Source organism: Geotrypetes seraphini, chromosome 5 (genome assembly GCF_902459505.1).
Source record: "Geotrypetes seraphini chromosome 5, aGeoSer1.1, whole genome shotgun sequence".
Taxonomy (NCBI): Eukaryota; Metazoa; Chordata; class Amphibia; order Gymnophiona; family Dermophiidae; genus Geotrypetes; species Geotrypetes seraphini.
Genome location: NC_047088.1, coordinates 201,341,498 through 201,355,949, shown reverse-complemented (window position 1 = coordinate 201,355,949; position 14,452 = coordinate 201,341,498). Strand labels below are relative to the sequence as shown.

The 14,452-nt window shown below is 44.3% G+C and overlaps 1 protein-coding gene across 2 annotated transcripts in view; it reads left to right on the top strand.

Annotated features, from left to right (window-relative positions):
- Nucleotides 1–14,452, top strand: part of LOC117360673 (cytochrome b reductase 1) — a 68,221-nt gene that overhangs the window by 43,482 nt on the left and 10,287 nt on the right. Inside the window, exon 6 of one of the 2 annotated variants that reach the window (XM_033944832.1) lies at nt 36–2,748. The exons of the other annotated variant lie outside the window; for it this stretch is intronic. The gene's annotated coding sequence lies outside the window, so the exon portion shown is untranslated. Of the gene's footprint in view, nt 1–35; nt 2,749–14,452 lie in introns of those variants that run through there. 2 annotated transcript variants of the gene reach the window in all.

The window sequence follows — 14,452 nt, the reverse complement described above, 5'->3', positions numbered from 1 at the left end:
TCTCCAGCCTCATTATGTTTTTTGAACCCCACTAGGAACCTACAGCTGGCACCACTTCTGACATAAAAAGGCTCTCCAGATTTCAAACACTTCACTTTTTGTCATTATGGCTTGAGATGAGTTCAAACCCCAATGAAATTCCTGCTTATCAATAGCTCCTTTATAACAAAAGAACAAAGAACTGCTTTCACCAAAATCTACCTTATTTCTGTGCTCAGCACAAGTTTTTGAAACTAAGCAGCTCAACTAGGAAATCTAAGCTGCGCCTAATATGCTATCAGTGCCTTCTCATTACTAGTTAAATGTAAGGCTGAATGAATACTTGACTGAAAATTTAGGAAAATTACTTGACACAGAAACAATAATGACAGATTCCTTCCAAACCTTGCTTTCTCTGCTGAAAACTACAAAAATAAAAAAATATCTCATATCTTTCAAAGACTTCCTACTCTGAATCCATATCAATATACAGTAGATTAGTGTTATAATGTTGCACTATCACATGAAGCAAAACTGAAGCATGGATTTTCCACCTAACACTCTGTGGATAGTCAGTGATATTCAGCTGCTATCAACAATGAAGATTAATTTAGTCCAGCAAAAAAATTTTCTTAACTTAAACCACACAGTTATATGGGTGAAGGGCAATTCTATAACAGGGCATCTGCATTTACATACCACCTGAACATTTAAAAATATAGAATAAATTCAAGACTCCCATCAATCTCTTGAGATATCTCTTTACATTATTCAAAAAAATAGGCTACAAGAGGACCTATAATATGCCAAAAATGCTAATAACTACAACCACAAACAATTGGCAATAGACTTCAGATCCCACTGAGAACAAACACCGACGTCTATGTAGCAACTAATACTAATAAGACTTCAGTACGGGCAAAACCAACCCATGATTTTTGATTTGTTTAACCCCGGGCAGGAAACTCATAGGTGACAAGCACCAGACAACAAGTCTAAATAAGCCCTGTCCGTCCATCAATGTGTCTTAATTATTTTGTTTTTAAATATGCAAAGTGACAAAATTACAAAAAATATATTTGCTAAAATTTGCTATAAAAATGTATTTTTAGCAAATTTCAGCAAATATATTTTTTGTAATTTTGTACGGGGCAGGGCTTATTAAAACTTGTTGTCTAGTGCTTGTCTATATAAGAGAGTGGATAGTCTAAACCAGTGGTTCCCAACCCTGTCCTGGAGGACCCCCCAGGACAGTCAGGTTTTCAGGATAGCCCTAATGAATATGCATGGAGCAGATTTGCATGCCTGGCACCTCCATTATATGCAGATCTCCCTCATGCATATTCATTAGGGTTATCCTGAAAATCTGACTGGCCTGAGGGTCCTCCAGGACAGGATTGGGAACCACTGGTCTAAGTTTTTTTGGAGGGCAAAGTCTCCTAGGATTGTGCTTCACAAGTTAAAACTGCCTAAATCAAAGGGAGATTTGAATCTACCAGACTTTAAAAGGTATCACGTATCATTCAGGCTTGCTCAGGGATTATTGTAGTTTCAAGACTTTGATAATGGAAATATTCCTAGATAAATAGTATTTGAAAAAATGTTAATTTTTCCAACACCCATAAATTTGCTACCATTTATGGATAAATATCCATTTAATGCCACTTTATTAAATCCACAGCCCTAAATATTTTTTCATTCTACAAAACTATTAATGGAGGTCTCGGAGAAAAGCAACATGTTCCTTTGTGGTTCAGTGATATCTTTGATTCTCAAATTTTGTCTAAAATAAAAGCAATTTGTCAATCAAAGAATATTTGGGCTCTTTCTCAATTAACCTTCGAGGATAGATTATTGTTGGTGAATGAGTTAGAGCAGGGCTGCCCAAGTCCGGTCCTCTAAATCTACTTGCAGGCCAGGTTTTCAGGATATCCACAATTAATATGCATGAGAGAGATTTACACACCATGAAGGCAGTGCAGGTAAATCTTTTTCATGCATATTCATTGTGGATATCCTGAAAACCTGGCCTTCCAGTAGACTTGAGGACTGGACTTGGGCAGCCCTGAGTTAAGAGCATACTTTGGACTATCCTGGCTTGGATATTAATTACTGGCAAAGGGCTTCAGTACCTCTTAATTCTCTATTGTCATTATACAGGGAGCCTTTGAGTCTCTCCAATTTCTCTAAGTTTATAGGATCTCTAATGTTAGAAAAGAAAAAAGTGTCAAAACTTTATAAAATTATAAGAGAAATTGATGGAAAGAAGGAAGTCTCCTTTGAAGATATTTGGTCAGAAGATCTGAATGTAAACCCTGGGGAAATTGACTGGAAGTCATTTGGGGCATTTTCAGCAAGACCCACTATATTGGCATCTATTTGTCAATCTACTTATTTTATATTACATAGAGCTTATTGGACCCCTACTAAAATTGCAAGGGTGTTACATTCATTTTCGGACTTATGTTGGTCTTGCTGCCAGCAGCCTGGGAGTCTCTTGCACCTCCTTTATACATGTCCTAACCTACAAATTTACTGGTTGAGTATTTGGTCCAGAATTCTTTCTATAATACATATGAATAATAACTTACTTATGTCCTTCGTACTACGTTCCTCAAACCCAGACATCTCATTACCATCATCATTCAAAATTTTTTTTAATTTTATGATTACATTAGCTATTCAACTAAATGTGTTAGGAACTACAATCGTATATAATCAGAATGTATGTAAAACGTATTGTGAATAGTATTTGTAGCAGGGAGTCACTCATGCCACATATACAAAAACTATTGACATCACACCATCAATATGGGAAATTATAACACAACAGAGAAAAATAAACCTCAATTGTGAGAGGCCGGGACTACACAAGTACCCGAACCTGATCACATCATCACTGATTTATAAAAAAAACTCCGTGTACATTTAAATAAATAGTTTCCATTCATACCAAGTCAAATGTTTTTCAAAGGTTTTTTCAATGTGAGCAATGTAAGCAAAGTCCAATATACTGGAACATATCAAAAAAGTGAACAAGATCCCAAACTGACTAAAATATTAGCGAGGGCTACAGCTCAACTTCACTTATATAAACGGTTGTGGAGGCATAGGGTATAGAACAATGATAGGAGAGAAAAAAATCCACTCATCTGAAGATGTAAAGTAACTCGAAAAGCTCTCAATTCCTTATCCCGACAGAAAAGTCTTTCTGTTTCGCCTAAGGAGGCTACTTCAGGGGCTCAATGCAGTATCTAAATATCACCCCGCTTCTTACAACACGATAGTAGTAAAGCTGGCTCCTCTCAAAATGGTTCTATTTATTTAAATGTACACAGAGTTTTTTTTATAAATCAGTGATGATGTGATCAGGTTCGGGTACTTGTGTAGTCCCGGCCTCTCACAATTGAGGTTTATTTTTCTCCGTTGTGTTATAATTTCCCATATTGATGGTGTGATGTCAATAGTTTTTGTATATGTGGCATGAGTGACTCCCTGCTACTAAATACTGTTCACAATACGTTTTACATACATTCTGATTACATTAGCTATTCACCATATTATATGTAACTGGAAGGATAACTCTAAACGTAACTTTCATGAATGGTGGAATCACCTTTGCATCATCAGAAAATATGAAGAAATAATAGTATTCAAACAAAATAATATAACTAGTTTCACTAGGCTTTGGGCTCCTCTAGACGAGTTTTGTAAGGATTTAAATGTTAATCTCCTATGACTCCATTATATTTGAGTTGAGTGTATGCAGCTTATTGTATTGTATTATTTGTACATTTTTGTATTTGAAATATTTAAATAAAATGTTGTTACAAAAAAAGAAAAAGAGAAAGCAGAAAAAGAAAAATGAGTGAGAGAATCTCAGGGAATTTTGACGAGACAAACATCTTTATCAGGAACAATCAACCTTCTATCCTAAGCAGAAAAGCTCTCCTTGGTAATGTGGAGGTAAAGGAACAAACAAAACAGAAGGCATTCAAGGAGTGCTTGGCATTTGGTCTGCTTCACTAAGCATTTTGTTTTATTTACAAGGAACATTCCAGGTCAGTACCTAGGCCACTGCCAAAGCACCTTTCTTTGTTAAAAGAGAATAGAGTGAAAACCAATATATTTCTTACATATAAAATTAGGAATCTGTTGCAAATGCCAAAGAACAGAGTGCCAACATTGTTTAAAAAAAACTTTTCCATGAGACACTTATTTATCTAGAGATGACAATTCTAAACTAGAGGACACTGATAGGCATCATTTAGAGTAGACGCACCTATTTCCGCCATCCTGCAAGCTCCATTACATAAAGCCCCTGGCCTAGATGGCTTTTGAAGTGAATTTAAAAATGTTTACAAGATTACATTGCCATTCCCTTAAAAGAGATGTTTGTGGTGACGTTGGAGCATCAAGTATGCTTATGGAAGTTTCACATTTCGATCATATTACCCCTATAATGAAGAAATTGCATTGGCTTCCAGTGCAATTTCATATACATTATAAGATTCTGAAATTGGTTCAGCACGGCATCTATGGTAAACTTCCCAGATATATCAGTGAAATGTTACAGATTTATAAGCCAGGGTGTACATTTAGCATGTTGTTGGATGTGGGAATAAGGGGTGATGTATATTATGGAGCTGATTCTATATATGACACCCATTTTTTAGGCATCTATATGGATAGGCATCCAAATAGATTGAATAATGAGATTTATTAAAGCTGTTAATGAGCAATAATTGAAACATAAGCATTCAAACACTGTGCATTATTCTATTAAAATGTGCCTAGAACCTTATACTCAGAACAGAAAAAAAGACGCCTTGAGAGATAAGGGTAGACATGGTTTCAATATAGACACTTTTTCATAGAATTGCATCCTGCTCAGCATTCCTGAGCATTGTTAAATGTCTATACTTTCACCTAAATTGTAGGCGTTGTGAAAGCAAGTCTACTTTTAGGCGTTCCTTGATTGTGAGCCCACCGGGACAGATAGGGAAAATGCTTGAGTACCTGATTGTAAAAACCGCTTAGATAACCTTGATAGGCGGTATATAAAATCCTAATAAAACTTTAAAAAAACTTGAAACCTAGATAGGCATTGTTTAGGCGTCTTTAGAGAGTACAGGATTGTGAATCTGTTTAACAATGCATTACTCAAGGAAATCAAATGAAAATAATATATTTTATAATACATAGGTGTTGTTAGGTGTATAGTTGTAAAGAATGTACAGTACTATGAATCTGTTCAACAATGCATTACTTAAGCAAATTAAATGAATATAATATGTTTCATACTACACCTCATTCCCAACTGTTAGGAAAAGAACAAGAGAAACAATGCTCACGGTGGCTGTTGCTCAGAGGAATTGGACATTTTTAATGCACAAGCTTGACATCATGAATAGGAATTTGGATGACAGACTGCCACTGAAAAAATAGAAATATGTGCTAGGGTTCCTAACCATCTCTGAGTTTCCTGTGGACTTGAATCCACCACCTGTGGAAGATGGAATAAGCAGCCTTAACCACAGAGCCATATCATCTGTCTTCTAGTCAGGTGTTCCTGACATGTGGGATGATACCTTAGGAGACCATAGCCATCAGTGTAAAAATGATTTTCCCTCTGGACCCAGGAAACTGCAAAGTGCAGACGTAAATGCCAAAGTCCTCTTGATAACTGTTAGGCACCTGTCTGTAACCCATACTCTCTTATGAGACCAAAAAGAGGTTGTGAAAGTACCAGGGGATTATAGTAGGGAAAACACAACTACACAGCATGTGTCTCTGGGTTTCCTGTGGATTTGAGCTCACCACCTGGGGAAGATGGAAGAACCAGCCTAAACCACAGAGCTATATCAGCTACTCAGTAGGAGGGCATGCCCATTTCTGCATATTGGAGGATGATAGTTCCTTTGGAGAAGGAGGCTTGCAGTATACAAACAGAGGAGAAGGCTCTCACTGAACATTTTGGGTTGGCCTGACGGTGTTGGGCTGATGTAGTATCAGAGACAGGTGCTGCCTGATCCCTGGATCAATTCCAAAGAAGACTCATAGATGTGTGCTGCTTGGTCTCTTTTTTTCAAAAGATGGCTGTGATCTCCTAAGGCAGTGATGGCTAACCTTTTTGAGCCCGAGTGCCCAAACTGCCGCACAAAACCAAAGAATTTCCTCAAAGTGCCTGCACGTCAATTAAACCTTAATAACAAGATTTTAGTATCTAAAAACTCTTTATAAAGTTGCCTGAACTATGTAACATCATTTTTAAAGGTTGGAATCTTTGTATTGTCAGAGAATCAATTTGATTCACAATCCTTTGGTTTTCATTTCAATTTATTGGCAATTTATAATGTTTTAATGATTTCATTCATGGGCCGAATACACACATACTTTTCTCTGTCCCCGCACTCTTTGACCAAAAGATTTGTAAGCCTGCAACCACGTCAAGGTAGACTCTTTCAGCAGCTCCCCTCCCTCCCCCTTACCTTTGTGGCCAAGTCAAAATGATCTACCAACAATAAAATTTTAAAAACACAAAGCACGCTGTACGCAGAGAAAATGTTAATTATCATTTATATTCCGCGGGTTTTCAAAGAGGTCAAGGCAGATGACGTTATGCAATGTCACCTCAGTAACAACTATACAAAAATAGACAAATATTCCCCCTCCCTTTTTACTAAACCGCGATAGCGGTTTTTAGCGCAGGGACCTGCGCTGAATGCCCCACGCTGGTCTTGAAACTCATAGGCTCCCTGCGCTAAAAAACGCTATTGCGGTTTAGTAAAAGGGGGCCATAGTGCAAAATATAGACAGCATATATAAATTCTCAAAACGGACACATTTTGATCACTAAATTGAAAATAAAATCATTTTCCTACCTTTGGTAATTTCATCAGTCTCTGGTTGCACTTTATTCTTCTGACTGTGCATCCAATATTTCTTCCCTTTTTTCAGCCTCCTGTATGCTTTCTCTCCTCCAGACCTCATTCCCTCCCCAAACTTTTTCTTTGTTTCACCCTGCCCCCTTCTTTCTTTTTCTCTCTCTCCATACCCCCTTTCATTCTGTATGTCTGTCTTTCTCTCTCTCTCCGTGCCCCATTTTTCTTTGTTTCACCCAGCCCTCTTTCTTTTTTTTTTTTTTGGCTCCCTGTCCCCCCCTTTCTTTCTTTCTCCTTGCCCTCCCCTATGCCACCACCATTGGGAAAATGCTGCCACCGCCACAGGGGAATAGGCTGCCACTGCCGCTATCGGGAACAGGCCGGCGCTGATTTCGCCCTGCTTCTCTTCCCCACGGGGCCGACCAACGCTTGCCACTCGACGTCAATTCTAACATCGGAGAGGACGTTCTGGGCCAGCCAGGCAGCGATTGGCTGGCCCAGAACATCCTCTCCGACATCAGAATTGACGCGGGTGGCGAGAGTTGGTCGGCCCCACAGGGAAAAGCAGGGAGAACTTGGCACCGGCCTATTCCCAATGGCAGCGGTGGCACTCAAGTGGCTAAAGAGACGCAGTTTGCCAGCCTAGGGAGAACAATGGAGGGTGGCCAGCTGTGCACCCCCTTGGGGCGTAAAACCGGGGCAGACCGCCCCCACCCCCACCTTGGTATGCCACTGTCTGTACCTCACTCCCTCCCTATGACCAAAAATTCTCCTTTCTTCTATTCCCCGTGTACACAACCATCTCTTTTCCTCCCTTCCTCTCTCCCAAGTCCTTGCCTTCTGTGTCCAAAAACACATTCCCTCCCCCACCTCAGCATCTCTTTCCCTCCCTTCCTCTCTCCCAAGTCCATGCCTTCTGTGTCCAAAAACACATTCCCTCCCCACCTCAGCATCTATTTCCCTCCCTTCCTCTCCCAAGTTCATGCCTTGTGTCCAAAAACCCATTCCCTCCCCACCTCAGCATCTATTTCCCTCCCTTCCTCTCTCCCAAGTCCATGCCTTCTGTGTCCAAAAATCCATTCCCTCCCCCACCTCAGCATCTCTTTCCCTCCCTTCCTCTCTCCTAAGTCCATGCCTTCTGTGTGCAAAAACCCATTCCCTCCCCCACCTCAGCATTTCTTTCCCTCCTTTCTTCTCTCCCAAGTTCATGCTTTCTGTGTCCAAAAACCCATTCCATCCCCCACCTCAGCATCTCTTTCCCTCCCTTCCTCTCTCCCAAGTTTATGCCTTCTGTGTCCAAAAACCCATTCCCTCCCCCACCTCAGCATCTCTTTCCCTCCCTTCCTCTCTCACAAGTCCATGCCTTCTGTGTGCAAAAACCCATTCCCTCCCCCACCTCAGCATCTCTTTCCCTCCCTTCCTCTCCCAAGTTCATGCCTTGTGTCCAAAAACCCATTCCCTCCCCCACCTCAGCATCTATTTTCCTCCCTTCCTCTCTCCCAAGTCCACGCCTTCTGTGTCCAAAAACCCATTCCCTCCCCCACCTCAGCATCTCTTTCCCTCCCTTCCTCTCCCAAGTTCATGCCTTGTGTCCAAAAACCCATTCCCTCCCCCACCTCAGCATCTATTTTCCTCCCTTCCTCTCTCCCAAGTCCACGCCTTCTGTGTCCAAAAACCCATTCCCTCCCCCACCTCAGCATCTCTTTCCCTCCCTTCTGCTCTCCCAAGTCCATGCCTTCTGTGTGCAAAAACCCATTCCCTCCCCCACCTCAGCATCTCTTTCCCTCCTTTCCTCTCTCCCAAGTTCATGCTTTCTGTGTCCAAAAACCCATTCCATCCCCCACCTCAGCATCTCTTTCCCTCCCTTCCTCTCTCCCAAGTTCATGCCTTCTGTGTCCAAAAACCCATTCCCTCCCCACCTCAGCATCTCTTTCCCTCCCTTCCTCTCTCCCAAGTTCATGCCTTCTGTGTCCAAAAACCCATTCCCTCCCCCACCTCAGCATCTCTTTCCCTCCCTTCCTCTCTCCTAAGTCCATGCCTTCTGTGTCCAAAAACCCATTCCCTCCCCCATCTCAGCATCTCTTTCCCTCCCTTCCTTTCTCCCAAGTTCATGCCTTGTGTCCAAAACGCACTCCCTCCCCCTTTTGTGTTCCCCGTTTGTCTCCCAGCCCATCTTAGCAACTTTCTCAGCAAAATGTAGCTCGAGCCGCGTAGGCTTGTCTTCTATTTCCTGCCTGTCCCGCCGCGCACACACAGCCGATCGGAAATCTTCCCCGACTTTAGCGCTGACGTCGGAAGGCGGGATTTGCTTAAGCCCTCCCTCCGACGTCAGCGCTGACGTCGGGGAAGATTTCCGATCGGCTGTGTGAGCTGCAGGGCAGTCGGAGTAGAAGACGAGCCTCGCGGCTCGAGTTATATTTAACCCCGCGGGTCCCCCATCGTCCCCGTTCAGCTCTCTCTCCTGTGCACCCCCTGGTAGTACTGCCCTGATGGCGGCCCTGCGCGTGCCAGCTGCAAGGCCTTCGCGTGCCATAGGTTCGCCATCGCTGTCCTAAGGTATCATCTCATATACTCATACCTCTACCTCTATGTCACAGGACAGTCCCCATAAAATTTGAGTATAACATATGCTGCCCTCCTAGTGGAACAGTGATATTAGCCACTGATGGGGTGACTTACTGGTGGTACATAAGTGGTAACATGTGCTGCCTTCACATTGGGGGGACCATTCATAGGAACAGAAGGCTGTAAGGTTTAAATGCAAGGGAGGAGGGCATGCTGGAAAGCCAAGTGTGGGAGATCCGGATGGGAGTGGCTAGTAGAAGCCCCTGGAGCTGTACAGAGGCATTATAACCATCTCTTTTTTAAATAATTCCTAGCATCTTGTTTGCTTTTATGGCCACCGCCACACATTAGGCGCTAACCCCCAAGGTGGACCCTAGCATCCAGTAACTGTGATTTGAATTATTCTTCCCATTGTGCATCACTTTGCATTTGTCCACATTAAATTTCATCTGCCACTTGGATGCTTAGTCTTCCAATTTCCTATGGTCTGCCTGCAATGTTTCTCAATCCACATGCGTTTTAACAACTTTGAACAGTTTAGTGTCATCTGCAAATTTAATCACCTCACTCGTTGTACCAATTTCCAGATCATTTATAAATAAGTTACATAGCACCAGTCCCAGTACAGATCCCTACGGCACTCCACTATTTACTCTCCTCCATTGAGAAAAATGATCATTTAACCCTACCCTCTGTTTTCTGTCTGATAACCAATTCCTAATCCACAACTGAACTTTGCCTCCTTTCTCATGACTCTTTAATTTTCTCAGGAGCCTCTCATGAGGAACTTTGTCTAAATCTTTCTGAAAATCTAGATACACTATATCAACCGGCTCACCTTTATCCACATGTGTATTTACACCTTCAAAGAAGTCAAGCAAATTGGTGAGGCAAGATCTCCCTCAGCTGAACCCATGCTGACTCTGTCTCAAATCATGTTTGTCTAGGTGTTCCACAATTTTATTTTTTTTTTTTTTTAAATAATGTTTATTAGAAGCAGTTGCAACACAGAGGACACAGATACCCAGCAGTACAATTTCACCAGGTCCAAATAGAGAAAATACAAAGTCCAACAATACAGGGTCTGGTAAACTCAGAATAAGAAGATAAAAATGGCCAAGCTCTGAGCCAGTCAGTCACAATCTGCAAATTTTTAAAGTATTCAAAGAAGAAGAACAGAAGCAACCCCTCAGCCATACCAGACACACCCCCCCCCTCCAACACTCCATACAAAACACAACAGGCACTCCACAACCACACACACCCCCACAACCACCCACTCCCCCACACATCCACCAGCAAGCCCCCCCGGAAGGATGAACGAGATACAGAGAGTAAGAAAGAAAAAGAGAAAAAGAAAAAGAACTGTAGCTTCAAGAACGGGTTTCCAGCTGTGCCCCCAAATCCCCGGGACACAGCGACAAAGCCGTCTTCCATAGCCCCACATAGCAGCGCTGATCAATGCGTCCCCCCCGCGGAGAAAGGTGAATTTCAAATTGTGCTACCTGGGCCATCCGATGGAGCCAATGATTAAAAGAGGCCACCTGATCAGACACCCAATATTGCAAGAGAAGCTTTTTCACCAAAAGGAAGGCTAAATAAAGAAATTTCTGTTGAGGGGTCGAAAAACCAGCTTCCTCCAAAACTCTCAAGTCGCCTAACAAGAGCATGCCATAATCACGTGGGACAGGACGGTGCACTATGCGCTCCAGAAAAGGGATAACCTGCAGCCACAAATCAGTGGACGGGCATTCCAAAAAATGATGGGTCAAAGTCCCAGCAGCACGGCAACACTTGATGCAGACATCCCCCTCCCAAAGGCCCATACGAGCCCCATGCTTCCTGGAGATATATGCCCTATGTAATATCTTAAACTGCATTTCCCGAAGATCGGACGAGCCCCCCATGGTTCTAAGAGGACCAAACAATGCAAGGAACGCGCTCCGATCCCCCAGGAAGCCCAGTTCCCTCCGCCATACAGCGGCCACATCATCAAGGGCGCCCACAGGCAATTGTGCCCGCAACAGCCGACCCCAAGTGGACAGACTGTTCTGTGCCGGCGGAACCAGAAAGAATAAAGCGTCCAAGGGACCACAGAGCCAAGCATCCCCCCACTTCTGAGTTAGTGTAGTATAATAGTGGCGTATCTGAAGGTATACCCAAAAGTGAGTGTGGGGCAGAGTCCATCTCTTCTGAAGTTGAGCATAAGAAGGAAATACTACCCCATCTCCTCCATCCCAAACATCCCTTAAGGTCCGACACCCCCGCTCCTCCCACGCCCTAAGGCGAGTAGGACCCATCCCCGGAACAAAAGCAAGGTTACCACATAAAGGCAGAAGTATCGACGCAGCAGGCGTTTTCCGCTGCTGTCGCCTCCACCATCTCCATGCCAACCGAATCGGCTGGAGTAGAGCCATTGTCGAGGAACCCCCTGGAACCGCCGAGGGTGGCAGATGTAGAAGAGCCAAGAAGGAGTGCGGCGCACACCAAGAAGCGAGCCATCCCCCCGGAGCATACCTACAATGGCCAGTCCAACCCTCATGAATGAAACGAAACAGAGCCGCTACATTGTAATGTCGAACATCAGGGAGATTCAGGCCCCCCTGCGATCTATCCAGCATCAATTTAGCATAACTAATACGAGCCCTCTTGCGCCTCCAAATAAAAGTAGAAATAGTGGAACGAAAAAACCGCACATCCCGGGCAGAGAGCCACAAGGGGATAGTCTGTAAGGGGTATAAGATTTTTGGCAGAAGAACCATTTTTGTAAGGGCAACTCTGCCCCACAAGCCCAACCGTAACTCCCTCCAACGTTCACACTGGGCTGCGATGTGCTCAAGAGGTCGACGAACATTGTGCTGATACAGAAGGGTTAAGTCAGGCGTCAAATACACCCCTAGATACCGCAACGGCCCTCTAACCGGCGGAATGGAAAGAGCAGAGTGCCACGCCTCCCTGTGAGTGGAATCCAGAGGCAACAATTCGGACTTGGCACAGTTAACCCGCAAGCCCGAGAAATTACCGAAAGTACGAACCATCCCGAGCGCACGCTCCAGATCATCGAGGGGACGATCAAGATAGAGTAAGATGTCATCTGCGAATAGGTTAATCCGACTCTCCCTGTCACCTATCCGAATTCCCCTAATGGAAGGTTCAGAGCGCAACCGGGCTGCCAAAGGTTCTAGGGCTAGCACAAAAAGCAACGGGGAAAGGGGACACCCCTGCCGAGTGCCTCTACCTAAAGGAAAAGAAGCGGTAAGACCCCCATTCACTAGCAAGCGCGCCTGCGGGCGGAGATATAGACTACGAATCCATTCATGATAGCGGCCGACCAATCCATAGCGTTGCAGAACCCAGAATAAATACTGCCACGAGATGCTGTCAAAGGCCTTTTCCATGTCTAAACCAACTATAGCCAATGTGCTCCCTGTCCCCCGTCTAGAATGGAGTGCCATCAAGGCCCGGAAAAGATTCATAGAGGCATACCTGCCCGGAATAAATCCCACCTGATCTTCATGAATCAACAAAGGAAGGACAGCATTCAGACGGCGGGCCAATATAGCAGCCAGTAATTTGACATCCTGATTAAGCAGAGATATTGGGCGGTAGGATCCCACCTGTGCTGGGTCCTTCCCCGGCTTAGGGAGCAATACCACATGGGCCATATTTCTCAGGCCCAATCCCTGTCCCGAATGCATTGCATTATAAGCTGCCCCCAACGCTGGAGGAATTAAGTCCGCCACAATCTTATAGAATTCGGGCCCAAACCCATCAGGACCCGGCGCTTTCGTGAGTTTCAACGCTTTGATACCCAACTGAATTTCCTCCCCCGCAACCGGCACGTTCAGAAGCTCAAGTTGGGCATCGGTCACTTGAGGCAAAGCTAAATCCCGAAAAAATTCCGTTCGGTCGTGATCGAGGGAATCGCGATGGGAATAAAGAGTCTCATAGAATTTCACAAATTGGGACTGAATAGCCTCTGCTCCAGTATGACGCCGACCCTCCTGATCTTTAATGGACAAAATGACTTGTTGTTTTCGAGGAGGACGCACGAGATTAGCCAGCAACCGCCCCGCCTTCCCCCCCAGCGGTGGAGGCGATATCGTTGGAAATAAATATCCCTATGGGCCCGTTGCGTCAGAAGGACCTCCAATTGAGAGCGGACATCTCCCATCCGACTCCTATCAGCCGCCGAGAGCGTAGCGACATGCCGTCGTCGCAAAGTCTTCAACTCCTCAGAGAGCCGCAATAAATCTGCCTCCTGACGTCGCCGAACCCCAGACACATAAGCTATAATGTGCCCCCTAAGTACTGCCTTCGAGGCTTCCCAGAATGTTATCGGGTCAATATCAGGCGTAGCATTATAGCGACAATAGTCCAGCCAGTGTTCCCTGAGATACCGGTGAAACTCCAAATCCTTGTACAAATGGCTCGGGAACCGCCACCCCCGCTGTGGAATATCATTCGTAAGTCGAACCGACAGTATCATCGGGGAATGATCGGATAATGGAACTTCTTCTATAGAAACATGTTCCACCCGCGGGAGGAAAGAGGGCGGCGCCAAAAAGTAGTCCAAGCGTGTATAAACATCATGAGGGTGAGAGTAGAAAGTGTATGTATGCTCAGTGGGATGCATAGTCCGCCACAAATCCAACAAATGCAGCTGATCCATCAGAAAATTTACCCCCTTGGCTCCATGGTCCCTCGGGCACACCCTCGCTGGCTTGCAGTCCATCACGGGATCTGCCGATATGTTAAAATCCCCCCCCAGCAAAGGTTGATATTCCGGGTACTGAGCTACTGTAGCCAACAGCCCAGAGAAGAAGCGGTGACTATAGACATTAGGGGCATAGAGATTACAAAACAGCCATTTCTGACCCCACAGTTCCCCCAACACCAACACATATCTACCCTCTTTGTCCGGGAGAGTTTTGTGGATATGCAGAGGCAATTGTTTATGAAACAGAATTGCCACCCCCCTCTGCCTGGAGTTAAAAGAAGAAGAACACACCTCGCCCACCCAT